This window comes from Megalobrama amblycephala, linkage group LG1, assembly GCF_018812025.1.
Source record: "Megalobrama amblycephala isolate DHTTF-2021 linkage group LG1, ASM1881202v1, whole genome shotgun sequence".
NCBI lineage: Eukaryota > Metazoa > Chordata > Actinopteri > Cypriniformes > Xenocyprididae > Megalobrama > Megalobrama amblycephala.
In genome coordinates, this window is record NC_063044.1 from 19,059,701 (window position 1) to 19,072,457 (window position 12,757).

A 12,757-nucleotide genomic window follows, 5' to 3' on the forward strand; every position below is an offset into this window, starting at 1 on the left:
TTTTCAAATTTCAAATGAGCTTTATTAGCATGACTGTGAATCACAGTGTTGCCAAAGCATTAACATATTATACATAAATAATAAAATAAACAAACAAACAAAACATATATTTATACATCATGTTACATGCAGCAATGCAAACAAAACCATCTTAGTAAATTAATAAATAAAGCAGGTCTCTAGAGAGTTATCCATCTCTAATGTTGTGAATGGCTAACACATATTTTGCAGCTAGTGTAGCTGTGTTATCATCTTCACCAAGCATGAAGGGTATTTTCTCAGTATCACTCAGTTCAATGAATGATGGAATTAGTGTTCCAAGTATGGAGATAAATGTTTCTCTTGCATTGTGATATTTAGGACAGATGAGTAGAAAGTGTTTCTCATCCTCTATTTGCTGTAGATCACAGTACCTACAGATCCTCTGCTCTCTCGCTGTCCATGTTTGTCTATGTCTTCCTCTCTCTATTTCTAGATCATGGTCACTTAATCTGTATTTGGAGAGGATTTGTCTTTCTTTAAATTGTTTGATTAATAAATAATTTGCCAATTTAGTGGTTCTATTTAGGGTCGAGTAACATTGGAGTTTATTTTGGATCTCAAAATGTGCTTTTAGTGATTCATCATGAGTATCTTTTAGATTTTTGTCAATTTCTTTAATAATAGTTTTGGGGTTGTAGCTGTGGTCCACTGGGGATTGAGTTTCATGGACAAGTTGAAGAGCGAGTGTGTTCAGAGGATGAGATTCTGCTGAGATTTCATTGGCGAGGAGGGCTTTATATTGGACTGAATCAGGATCAGACTGATGGAGGTGATGCCAGAACTGAACACATCTCTTCTGGATCTCAATGTTCAGTGGGTATAAACCTAATTCAGCCCTACAGGCGTCATTGGATGTGCTTCTGTGAACCCCTAAAATGTTTTTGCTAATTTCCAATTGTAGTTTTTCTACTGAAGTTTTATCCCAATTTCTAAAATTTTGTATTGGTCCCCAAATTTCACATCCATATAAAAGAATTGGTTTTATTATTGAATTATATAATTTTATCCAAGTTTTAATGGGTAATTTTAAGTGACCGCATTGTGACTTTATAGCATAAAAAGCCCTCAGAGCCTTTTCACTCAGTGTTTTGACAGCCAGACCAAAGCTTCCCGAAGCGCTGATGTCGATGCCCAGATAACTGTAGCTGGTGCTATGCTGTAGGACCTGGCCTTTATAAGTGAACTGGTGTTTGTTTGCCTGAGATCTGGCCTTTTTCTCGAACACCATTACTCTGGTTTTGTCCAGATTGACTGTCAGGGCCCACTCATGACAGTACTGTTCCAGCAGGGACAGGCTATGCTGGAGACCCTCAGGTGTGCGGGACAGCAGGACCAGATCATCTGCGTACAGCAGACATCTGACCTCTGTGTGGTGTAAAGTGAGGCCGGGGACAGTAGAACGTTCTAGCATTGATGCCAGATCATTTATGAAGATGTTGAATAGAGTTGGACTCAGACTGCATCCCTGCCTCACTCCACGTCCCTGTTGGAAAAACGCTGTTCTGTGGTTATTGATTTTCAACCGCACATTTACTGTTGGTGTACAGGGATTGTATAGTGTCAAAAGTTTTCCCACCAATGCCAATTTGTAGGAGTTTGTACAGTAAACTGTCATGCCAAATTGAGTCGAATGCTTTTTTAAAATCTACAAAACATGCAAATATTTTTCTTTGTTTGTCCTTGATGTTTTTGTTAATTAGTGTGTGAAGAGAATAGATGTGGTCGGATGTGCGTTGTTTTGGTAAAAATCCAATTTGTGCTTTATTTAAAATGTTGTGTGTGGAGATGTGTGTGACAATCCGGCTGTTTATGATGCTGCAGAACAGTTTTCCTAACGCACTGCCCACACAGATGCCACGATAATTATTGGGGTCAAATCGATCACCTTTTTTAAATATGGGGGTGATCAGTCCCTCAGACCAGATCTCAGGGAAGTTACCGGACCATAAAACCAGATTAAATAATTTAGCTAGAGCTTTATTCATGCTGGGACTGTTGAGTTTAAGCATTTCATTGCTAATGTCATCTTGGCCACATGCTTTCTTTAATTTAAGTCTTTTAATATGCTCTGTTATTTCAGATATTGTTATAAATTTGTCTAATGGATTTTGATAATTTTTAATTGTTTTCTCCAAGTCTACTAGTGTTTTCTTTATTTTACACTGAGGCTGGTTAAGGTCAGTATGTTCAATTTTTTGATAAAGATTTTCGAAATAAGTTTTCCAAATTGTGCCACTCTGTAATGATATTTCTGATTTGGGTTTTTCAAGTTTTTTATATAGATTCCAGAAAGAATTTTGATCAACTGATTCATCAATTTCCTCAATTTTGGTTTTAAAATAATTTTCTCTTTTGTTCCACATTAGTCTCTTGTAATTTTTCAGACAGTCAGTATAAGTAAGCCATAATGTCTGGCTGGATGGATCTTTGTGCTTTTTGTTAGAAAGTCTCCTTAGTTCTTTTCTGAGACTTACACATTCACCATCAAACCAAACATCAAACATCCATAATAGGGAGAGTCATGAGGTGGAATATAGACTGCACAGAGGTAAAGATTAGACTGTGATATGACAGATTTCACTTCAAGCCAAATAGAAGATTTTTCAATTTTAACAATTTTAATTGAATGTTTCAAATTGTCTTTGTGCCATATAAGTATTCCACCTGAGTCTCGGCCACATTTTATTTTAGAATTTTTTGATGAAGGAACAACAATTTCCTTGTATCCTATTGGACAATGTAAAGTCTCATTACTACGACACCACGTCTCATGAAAGATACAGATATCCATATCTGTTATACTGTTAAGTACGTCTTGGTCTGCAGTCTTGTTACCAAAAGTAGAAGAGTGCAGACCCTGTATATTCCAACAACTGATTTTAAATGATTTCATGGATAAATTTTTCTGTAGTTAGTGTGTGTGTGTGTGTGTGTGTATGTGTGTGTGTATACATATGTTTAAGTGTGTGTGAGTTATACAGGTTATGTCCTCAGTCTGGAGCAGATGATGTTCAGTAGATGTCTTATCTGGTTGAGTTCAGCAGCTGCAGGGTTTTGTGGCTGTTGAACTGCCGCTGCGTAGCTCTTGTGTTGTGATGGCGGTCTTGTGGTCGTTCTGGACTCTGCTGGAGGACGGATGGTTCTTGCTGCTGTGTAGCTCTGGTGTTGTGATTGAGGTCTTGTGGCTGTTCTGAACTCTGCTGGAGGACGGATGGTTCTTGGTGACTGAGGTCTTCTCTTGTCATTGGAGTTTCTGTTGTTTCTTGGTGTGTTTCCAAGGGCTGTGCTTTTCAGCACTCTGGCAAAGACTTTCACTCCTTGCTTGTTGAGATGTACATGGTCATACATATGATGAGGCCGTATGTCTTTGTGATGGGCGAGGTGGACATTAGGAATAAGTGCACAACTTCTGGAAAGTTCCACATTATTTCCATGGATGACGTGAAATGGCACATCAGTGCGTGGTAGTAGTGTAGACAGAGATATTTTAGCCTCTGGGAAACGTTGTGTGGCTCTGATCGCCACCTCTCTGATCACAGGAGCCACATGTCCCTTCATGGCCCTTAAATCATTTGTCCCTGTGTGGATAATGATGTGTTTATAGTTTTCATTCAGGTTTCTCTCAGACAGGATCTGAAAAGCACTTTTTGTGTTTGGGCACCAGATTTTCTTGGTTTTCATATTTGGGAATAAAAGTTTCTCATTGATGTATTTCCCATTTGAGTCAGTCAGGATAAGAGCGTGTGTTTCTCTCGGGTCCTCTGCAGCGGAGCTGTGGGTCTGGGATGCTGGATCAGTCGAGCAGTGAGACTCTTCCTCCACTGGAAGCTGTTCAGGTTGAGGACTATGTCAAATTCACTCTACATTTACTGCAATATAAGGTGGCGCTATTGAGCCCCTCCTCCCTGCCCATTTCTAAGGCATTGTCCATGTCTACTGGCTAACAATCCTGACGTGTGTGGAGCTTCAAACATTTTGAAGCATGCTAAGAGTCTCAAAACATCTAAAATGAATATAAAATTTTAATGCTTTGCCAGGACAACTGTGTTTGAGATATCACGATTTCTTTTCAAAGATCTACATGTGCCATGTTTTGACATTATTCAAATGAAGTTTGAAGCAAATCGGGTCAAAGTAAGATGGTGATCTCAAAGCATGCTGAAAGTAACACATTTCCTGCTGCCAGTTGGTGGCGCTATAACTTTGACTCACAATAGTCACATCCATGTGATCAGACTCCTATAACAAACACACAGCTGAAGTTTCATAAACATCAATCAATGTATGCAGATTATAACACATTTCCTTTTTCTCTTTTCTCGCCATAAATTCGTTGCCTCACCACGGCCAAATCGTTCCAGATATCAAAAATCCGCTGGCAATTTTTCATCATCAGTGTCTTGACTTCATGCTGACCGAGTTTGGTGGTGATCGGATTAATCGCCTAGGAGGAGTATATCAAATTCCAGAGCATGCGTTTTTCAAACAACCCATAATAGCTGACTTCCTGTTGGGGTGGCATTTAACTTAGAGCATGAAAGTTGTTCGGCCTGATGAGGTCTATATGTGTACCGAGTTTCATACTAATACGTGCAAGCGTGTTTAATATATGGACCAAGTTTTCTGACATTTTTCAAGGGGGCGCTGTCGAGCCCCCCTGCCATGTCCGGGTACCAGCTTCTGCCAGGCCCTGATGGCCGCAGATTCCAATGTGTGTGCCAGTTTTCAAGAGTTTTTGAGCATGTTAAGGGCCCCAAAAAGCCCCGGAAGCCGGAAAAAAAATTAAAAATATAGCTGCGAACAGCGATGATGGGCCAAAGCCCGGTGGCACCGCCACCCCTGTGGCTTCAGGGCAACTGTGCATGGCGGGCAATGGGCATTTAAAACAGTTAAGCATAAAAGGACTGTCAAATTCACTCCACATTTACTGCACTACAAGGTAGCGCTATAGAGCCCCTCCTCCCTACCCGTTTCTAAGGCTTTGCCCATGTCTACTGGCTAACAATCCTGATGTGTGTGTGGAGTTTCAAACAATTTGAAGCATGCTAAGAGTCTCAAAAGCATTCAAAACCAATATAAAAGTTTGATGCGTTGCCAAGGCAACTGTGTTTGAGATATCACAATTCTTTTCAAAGGTCTACATCTGACATGTTTTGACATTATTTAAATGAAGTTTGAAGCAAATAGGGTAAACATAAGATGGTGATCTCAAAGCATGCTGAAAGTAACACATTTCCTGCTGCCAGTTGGTGGCGCTATAACTTTGACTCACAATAGTCACATCTATGTGATCAGCCTTGTAGAACAAACACACAGCCGAAGATTCATCAAAATCAATTAATGTATGCAGAAGTTATAACACTTTGTTTCCCTTTTCTTGCTATTAATTCGTTGCCTCGCCACAGCCAAACCATTTGAGATATCCAAAATCCGTTTGCAATTAAACAACTTCAATGTATTAGCACCAAGTAAAACAAGTTTGGTGTAAATTGTATAAACCCTGTTGGAGTAGTAGTATTAAATTCAAAGCCTGATTTTTCAAAAAATTAACATTCAAACCAAAATAGCTGACTTCCTGTTGGTTGGAGCTAATGAATGTAAATTGGAAAATTGTCCGGCTTGATGAGAACAATATGTGTACCGAGTTTGGTGACTGTAGGAAAAACTAACCCCCCCACTTTTGTCAAAAGGTGGCGCTACTGAGCCCCTCCACCACGCCCATTTCTATGGCTTTGTCCATGTCTACTGGTTGACAATATTGATGTGTGTATCGAGTTTCATGCAATTTGAAGGATGTTAAGAGCATCAAAAACACTCAAGAATATTATTAAAGTTTGATGTGTTGCCATGGCAACAATATTTAAAATATCAAGAATCCTGTCACAGGTCTACATCTGCTGTGTATTGACATTACACTGATGAAGTTTGAAGCAAATCAGGTAAACATAACAGAGTGAACTCAATGCATTTTGAAAGTGACACACTTCTTGCTGCCAGTTGGTGGCGTTATAACTTTGACTCACAATAGTCACATCCATGTGATCAGACTCCTATAACGAACACACCGCTGAAGTTTCATAAACATCAATCAATGTATGTAGAAGTTATAACACACTTCCTGTTTCCCTTTTCTCGCCATAAATTCGTTGCCTCGCCACGGCCAAACCGTTCGAGATATCAAAAATCCGCTGGCAATTTTTCATCATCAATGTCTTGACTTCACGCTGACCGAGTTTGGTGGTGATCGGATTAATCGCCTAGGAGGAGTATATCAAATTCTAGAGCATGTGTTTTTCAAACAAACCGTAATAGCTTACTTCCTGTTGAGGTGACGTATAACTTAGAGTACGAAAGTTGTTTGGCCCGATGATGTCTATATGTGTACTGAGTTTTATACTTATATGTGCAAGCGTGTTTGATATATAGACCAAAATTTCGGACCCTGTTCAAGGGGGGCGCTGTCGAGCCCTCCTGCCACGCCTGGGTACCAGCTTCTGCCCGGGCCTGATGGCCGCGAGTTCCAATGTATGTGCAAAGTTTCATGAGTTTTCGAGCATGGTTAAGGACCTGCGTGAAGTTGGCCCCCCACCCAACGCAAAACGTCTGCAAAATAGTCTCAATCGTTTGTGCTCCGTTTGTGCTGGTTTGTGCCGTAAAAATTTTCGTTTGTGCTGCTTTGGTTTTTTAGATATTAAAAGAATATTTATAGGTCATTCTCAGGTCACTCAGCCCCCCACATGTTCCAAATTCATTGAAAATAGTCTCAATCGTTTGTGCTTCGTTTGTGCTGGTTTGTGCCGGTAAAAGTTTCGTTTGTGCTGCTTTCGATTTTAAAATATTAGACTTTGAATTATAGGCGATGACGTCACTCAGCCCCCCCACATGCTCCACATTCGCCCAAAATAGTCTCGTTTGTTTGTGCTCCGTTTGTGCTGGTTTGTGCTGGTGAAATTTTAATTTGTGCTGCTTCGGTTTTTAATATATTAAAATAACTTTTATAGGTCATTCTCAGGTCACCCAGCCCCCCCACATGCTCCAAATTCGACCAAAATAGTCTCATTTGTTTGTGCTTCGTTTGTGCTGGTGAAATTTTCGTTTGTGCTGCTTCGGTTTTTAAAATATTAAAAGAATTGGCAATTCATTCTGAGGTCTCTCAGAAGCCCACATGCTCCAAATTCACCACAAACAGTCGCAATCGTTTGTGCCGATAAAAGTTTCATTTGTGCTGCCTCGCTTTATAAATATTAGACATTGATTGCATTGAAATGAATGACACTGAACGGCTGTAAATGCAAATCGCATAAGAGCATATTATAGTGACTATTAGGCTATCGAAAATCGAAAAAACAAATATAGGCATTCGTTTAATTTGATTTTACTTGAAAATAAACAAAGACAAAAAAGAATTAAGCCTATATAAGACTTTTTTTGTATTTTTGGTTTATGGGTTAAACAAATTAGTTTATGCTTTAAAATTTGTTTCAAATGTGTGGGTGGCCCCTAAAATACTCATTTTGGCTTTATGTGGTCTAAAACAACACTGAGGAATTTTTTATTTATTTGTAGGCCTATTTATTTTATTCTTAAAAGGCCTAAGTAAAACCTAATGATGCAACATGTTTCACTCGTTATTACAAGCAGTTTTTTGTTTTGTTTTTTATTCTTATAAATAATAACATAATTTGTGTTTCATTGGAAAAACCTAAAATATCAGAAAACAATGGAAGGGATTGCGCAGGCACCTCCGCGGACAAGAGAAGTAGGCTATTGTTGTGCTCCGCACTATAGATGTAGGCTACATTGGCAAGAAATATATGAAACAACCAATTAGAAAAAAAATAAATAACTAATATGCAGAGCAGTAGCCTACATAAGATGAACTTGCATGATGGGACATGCAAGACATAAGTTGAATGGCGTTTCAGGGCGTCACTCATGCGAAACAAATATTAAAGAATAATCATATTTTTTACCCATGAATAAAATTACGAAAAATCTAGCTTTATTTTTCAGTTTTCAGTTTTTTTTTTTACACAAAACAAAACACAAAAATCAAACTCTTTCTTATTCCTCTTTATTTATTTTTAAGTAAAAAAATCAAATCAGCCTACCAGGTGCACGGATGACGGACCCGGACCCCAATTAAACATCCAATATTGTTATTTCATTATTTATTTACAAAAGCAAAATGAAAAAAAAAAAAAAAAAATAGAATTATCATCAATTAATTATGTAATCATGATCTATTATCCTTCAGGAAACACAATATTATATAAACCTTTCAACAACGTTGTACTTATTTGTATTTATAATTTATAAAGCACATTTCAATACAACCGAAGTTGTCCAAAGTGCTGTACATTAAAATGGAGAAAATACAAGGCACAATTAATATAAAGCATACAAAACATAAAATTTTGAAATTTTAAACGAAACTTTTACCGGCACAAACCAGCACAAACGAAGCACAAACGATTGAGACTATTTTGGGTGAATTTGGAGCATGTGGGGGGGCTGAGTGACGTCATCGCCTATAATTCAAAGTCTAATATTTTAAAATCGAAAGCAGCACAAACGAAACTTTTACCGGCACAAACCAGCACAAACGAAGCACAAACGTTTGAGACTATTTTCGATTAATTTGGAACATGTGGGGGGCTGAGTGACCTGAGAATGACCTATAAATATTCTTTTAATATCTAAAAAACTGAAGCAGCACAAACGAAAATTTTTACGGCACAAACCAGCACAAACGGAGCAGAAACGATTGAGACTATTTTGCAGACATTTTGCGTTGGGTGGGGGGCCAACTTCACGCAGGTATGGTAAGGGCCCCAAAAATGCCCGAATAGTCGGAAAAAAAAAAAAAAATAAATATAGCTGCGAGCAGCGATGACGGGCCAAAGCCCGGTGGCACCGCCACCCCTGTGGCTTCAGGGCAACTGTGCATGGCGGGCAATGGGCATTTAAAACAGTTAAGCATAAAAGGACTGTCAAATTCACTCCACATTTACTGCATTACAAGGTAGCGCTATAGAGCCCCTCCTCCCTGCCCATTTCTAAGGCTTTGCCCATGTCTACTGGCTAACAATCCTGATGTGTGTGTGGAGTTTCAAAGAATTTGAAGCATGCTAAGAGTCTCAAAAGCATTCAAAACCAATATAAAAGTTTGATGCGTTGCCAAGGCAACTGTGTTTGAGATATCACAATTCTTTTCAAAGGTCTACATCTGACATGTTTTGACATTATTTAAATGAAGTTTGAAGCAAAGAGGGTAAACATAAGATGGTGATCTCAAAGCATGCTGAAAGTAACACATTTCCTGCTGCCAGTTGGTGGCGCTATAACTTTGACTCACAATAGTCAAATCTATGTGATCAGCCTTGTAGAACGAAGACACAGCCATAGATTCATCAAAATCAATTAATGTATGCAGAAGTTATAACACTTTGTTTCCCTTTTCTTGCTATTAATTCGTTGCCTCGCCACGGCCAAACCATTTGAGATATCCAAAATCCGTTTGCAATTAAACAACTTCAATGTATTAGCACCAAGTAAAAAAAGTTTGGTGTAAATTGTATAAACCCTGTTGGAGTAGTAGTATTAAATTCAAAGCCTGTTTTTTCAAAAAATTAACATTCAAACCAAAATAGCTGACTTCCTGTTGGTTGGAGCTAATGAATGTAAATTAGAAAATTGTCCGGCTTGATGAGAACAATATGTGTACCGAGTTTGGTGACTGTAGGAAAAACTAACCCCCCCACTTTTGTCAAAAGGTGGCGCTACTGAGCCCCTCCACCACGCCCATTTCTATGGCTTTGTCCATGTCTACTGGTTGACAATATTGATGTGTGTGTCGAGTTTCATGCAATTTGAAGGATGTTAAGAGCCTCAAAAACACTCAAGAATATTATTAAAGTTTGATGTGTTGCCATGGCAACAATATTTAAAATATCAAGAATCCTGTCACAGGTCTACATCTGCTGTGTATTGTCATTACAATGATGAAGTTTGAAGCAAATCAGGTAAACATAACAGAGTGAACTCAATGCCTTTTGAAAGTGACACACTTCTTGCTGCCAGTTGGTGGTGCTATAACTTTGACTCACAATAGTCACATCCATGTGATCAGACTCCTATAACGAACACACCGCTGAAGTTTCATAAACATCAATCAATGTATGCAGAAGTTATAACACACTTCCTATTTCCCTTTTCTCGCCATAAATTCGTTGCCTCACCATGGCCAAACCGTTCGAGATATCAAAAATCCGCTGGCAATTTTTCATCATCAATGTCTTGACTTCATCCTGACCGAGTTTGGTTGTGATCGGATTAATCGCCTAGGAGGAGTATATAAAATTCCAGAGCATGTGTTTTTCAAACAACCCATAATAGCTTACTTCCTGTTGAGGTGACGTATAACTTAGAGTATGAAATTTGTTTGGCCCGATGATGTCTATATGTGTACTGAGTTTTAGACTTATATGTGCAAGCGTGTTTGATATATGGACCAAGTTTTCGGGCCCAATTCAAGGGGGCGCTGTCGAGCCCCCCTGCCACGCCCGGGTACCAGCTTTTCTCCGGCTGTCATGGCCGCGGGTTCTGACCCGTGTGCAAAATTTCAAGAGTTTTTGAGCATGTTAAGGGCCCCAAAAAACCCCAAAACCTAAAAAAAAAATATATATATTAATAATAATAATAAATATAGCTGCGAGCAGCGATGACGGGCCAAAGCCCGGTGGCACCGCCACCTCGGTGGCTTCAGGTCAACTGTGCACAGCGGGCAATGGGCATTTAAAACGGTTAAACATAAAAGTACTATGTCAATATCACACCACATTTACTGCAGCAGCTTTTACTTCAAACTTCAGCCATGTTTTTAGTGTTTTTGGTCTAAACAGCATATTATTAACTTTTAACCATTTCAACTACCAGAAGACTGCTATTACACTACAATTGTCCACTATAGATCAAGTTTTAGAATAACAAATATTTTCGTACATATATTTCCCTGTCAGCTTGCCTCCTTTAAGATGACAAATACATATTTTTTTTTTTTACTCCTACTGCTACTACCTTGTTAAATGTATACACATATTTCTTTCAAACCATATTAAGGCTGTGCACTATAAGTAAATGTTGTGTTATACCAAACTATTATTTTAACATTGATTATATCATAATATTTACAAATAAATAACTACACACAAAATATTGCATTGTACCCTAAACAATGCAGTTTTATTTTCCAAGTTTTAAAGTTTATTAAAACTCATACAATGAAAACATAGAATCAGTCCACTTTAATCAGTGCCTAACACAGCTATTTTGTCATTCAAACTAAAAAAAAAACAAAGACTAACAGTTTTCTTATCTTTTTACTGATCTGAAGTATAGTACCTTCATTTTGAGTTCATCCAGGTTCAATTACTAAACATACAATCATAATTTAATTTAAATCAAACAATGAGTGCAAAATATCATCCTAATCTGCCATGTCTGTGTTTTTTTCTCAGACAAACACTAATAAAATTCTAGAGCAAATTACATACTGTTATTTGTGCAAACTCCACCGTGCTCTGAGAAATCTAATTTAGCCTTAATGTGAATGTCTGTAATTGCTGATGTTGTATCCACCTTATTCCAACGCCCCACGACGCTTTGCACGAATTATGGGAGTAATTTCCGTTAAACTGTAAACAGTCAGTGATAGACACTATGATCTTTTTAAACTGGGTACAATAAGATGACATTATTCTACTCACCCTTCAACCAATGAACAATAAATGGACATTTAAAAGTGTGAAAGCATCAACAACGTAATTTCAACAAGCCATGTAAAGGTGTGATTTTTTCCACAGCAATAACGGATGGGTTGAACATATGCTATAGTGATATATATATGCATTATGTAATACATTGCCTTAATAAAAAAGGTCATGAACTTCAGCATTGTGTGATACTATTTCAAAGTGATTTCCATTTTAATAAATTGTATTTACCTGTGAAACAAACCTGGAAAGAGACGTGAGGCTTTGAGGAGATTCTTTGTGCATTCCAGTGAATTATTAATGGGATGTATTGTAAATTATATAGAGAGAACAGACCACAAATGTACAGTATATGCTGTCCTTTTTCATACTATTACAGCAGTATGCAAAGAGACAAAATAAAATATTCTGGAGGATAAAAGCAGCTGCTGAAAAGAGCTCTTGCCATAGATATGTTTGTTATAACATATTACAATACCAAGCGTTATGTCATTCTCATGATGTCTGAAAATAAAACATGAAAGAAATTGACAGCTGATTCAGTCAAGCTGACAGATAAGCTTTAATTGTAGGGCAACCATATGATTTGAAACGATAAGTTTCAGTTTTTTTGAATGGAAGTTCACCAAACCGGAAGTGGAACCCGTAATTTGAAACGCAGTAGGCTAGTCAGGAATAAGGCTAGTCAATAATCCTCACACTTCATGTTTTTGACCTCCCTGAGCTGTTGTTTGTGCCCCAATCTTATGCACCAAAAGCATGCTTTTGCAGTGTGTTTTTATATTTGAATTAACCCTAATTATCAAACTAATAATGTAATAATATGTTGTCAGTGGCCTACAAATGAACTGGCCTGATTAGCTGCTTCAGATGTGTTTGAGTAAGGGTTGGGAATAAACTCTTAAGCACAGTGAGTCTGCAATAAAAGGGTTAAATAACTG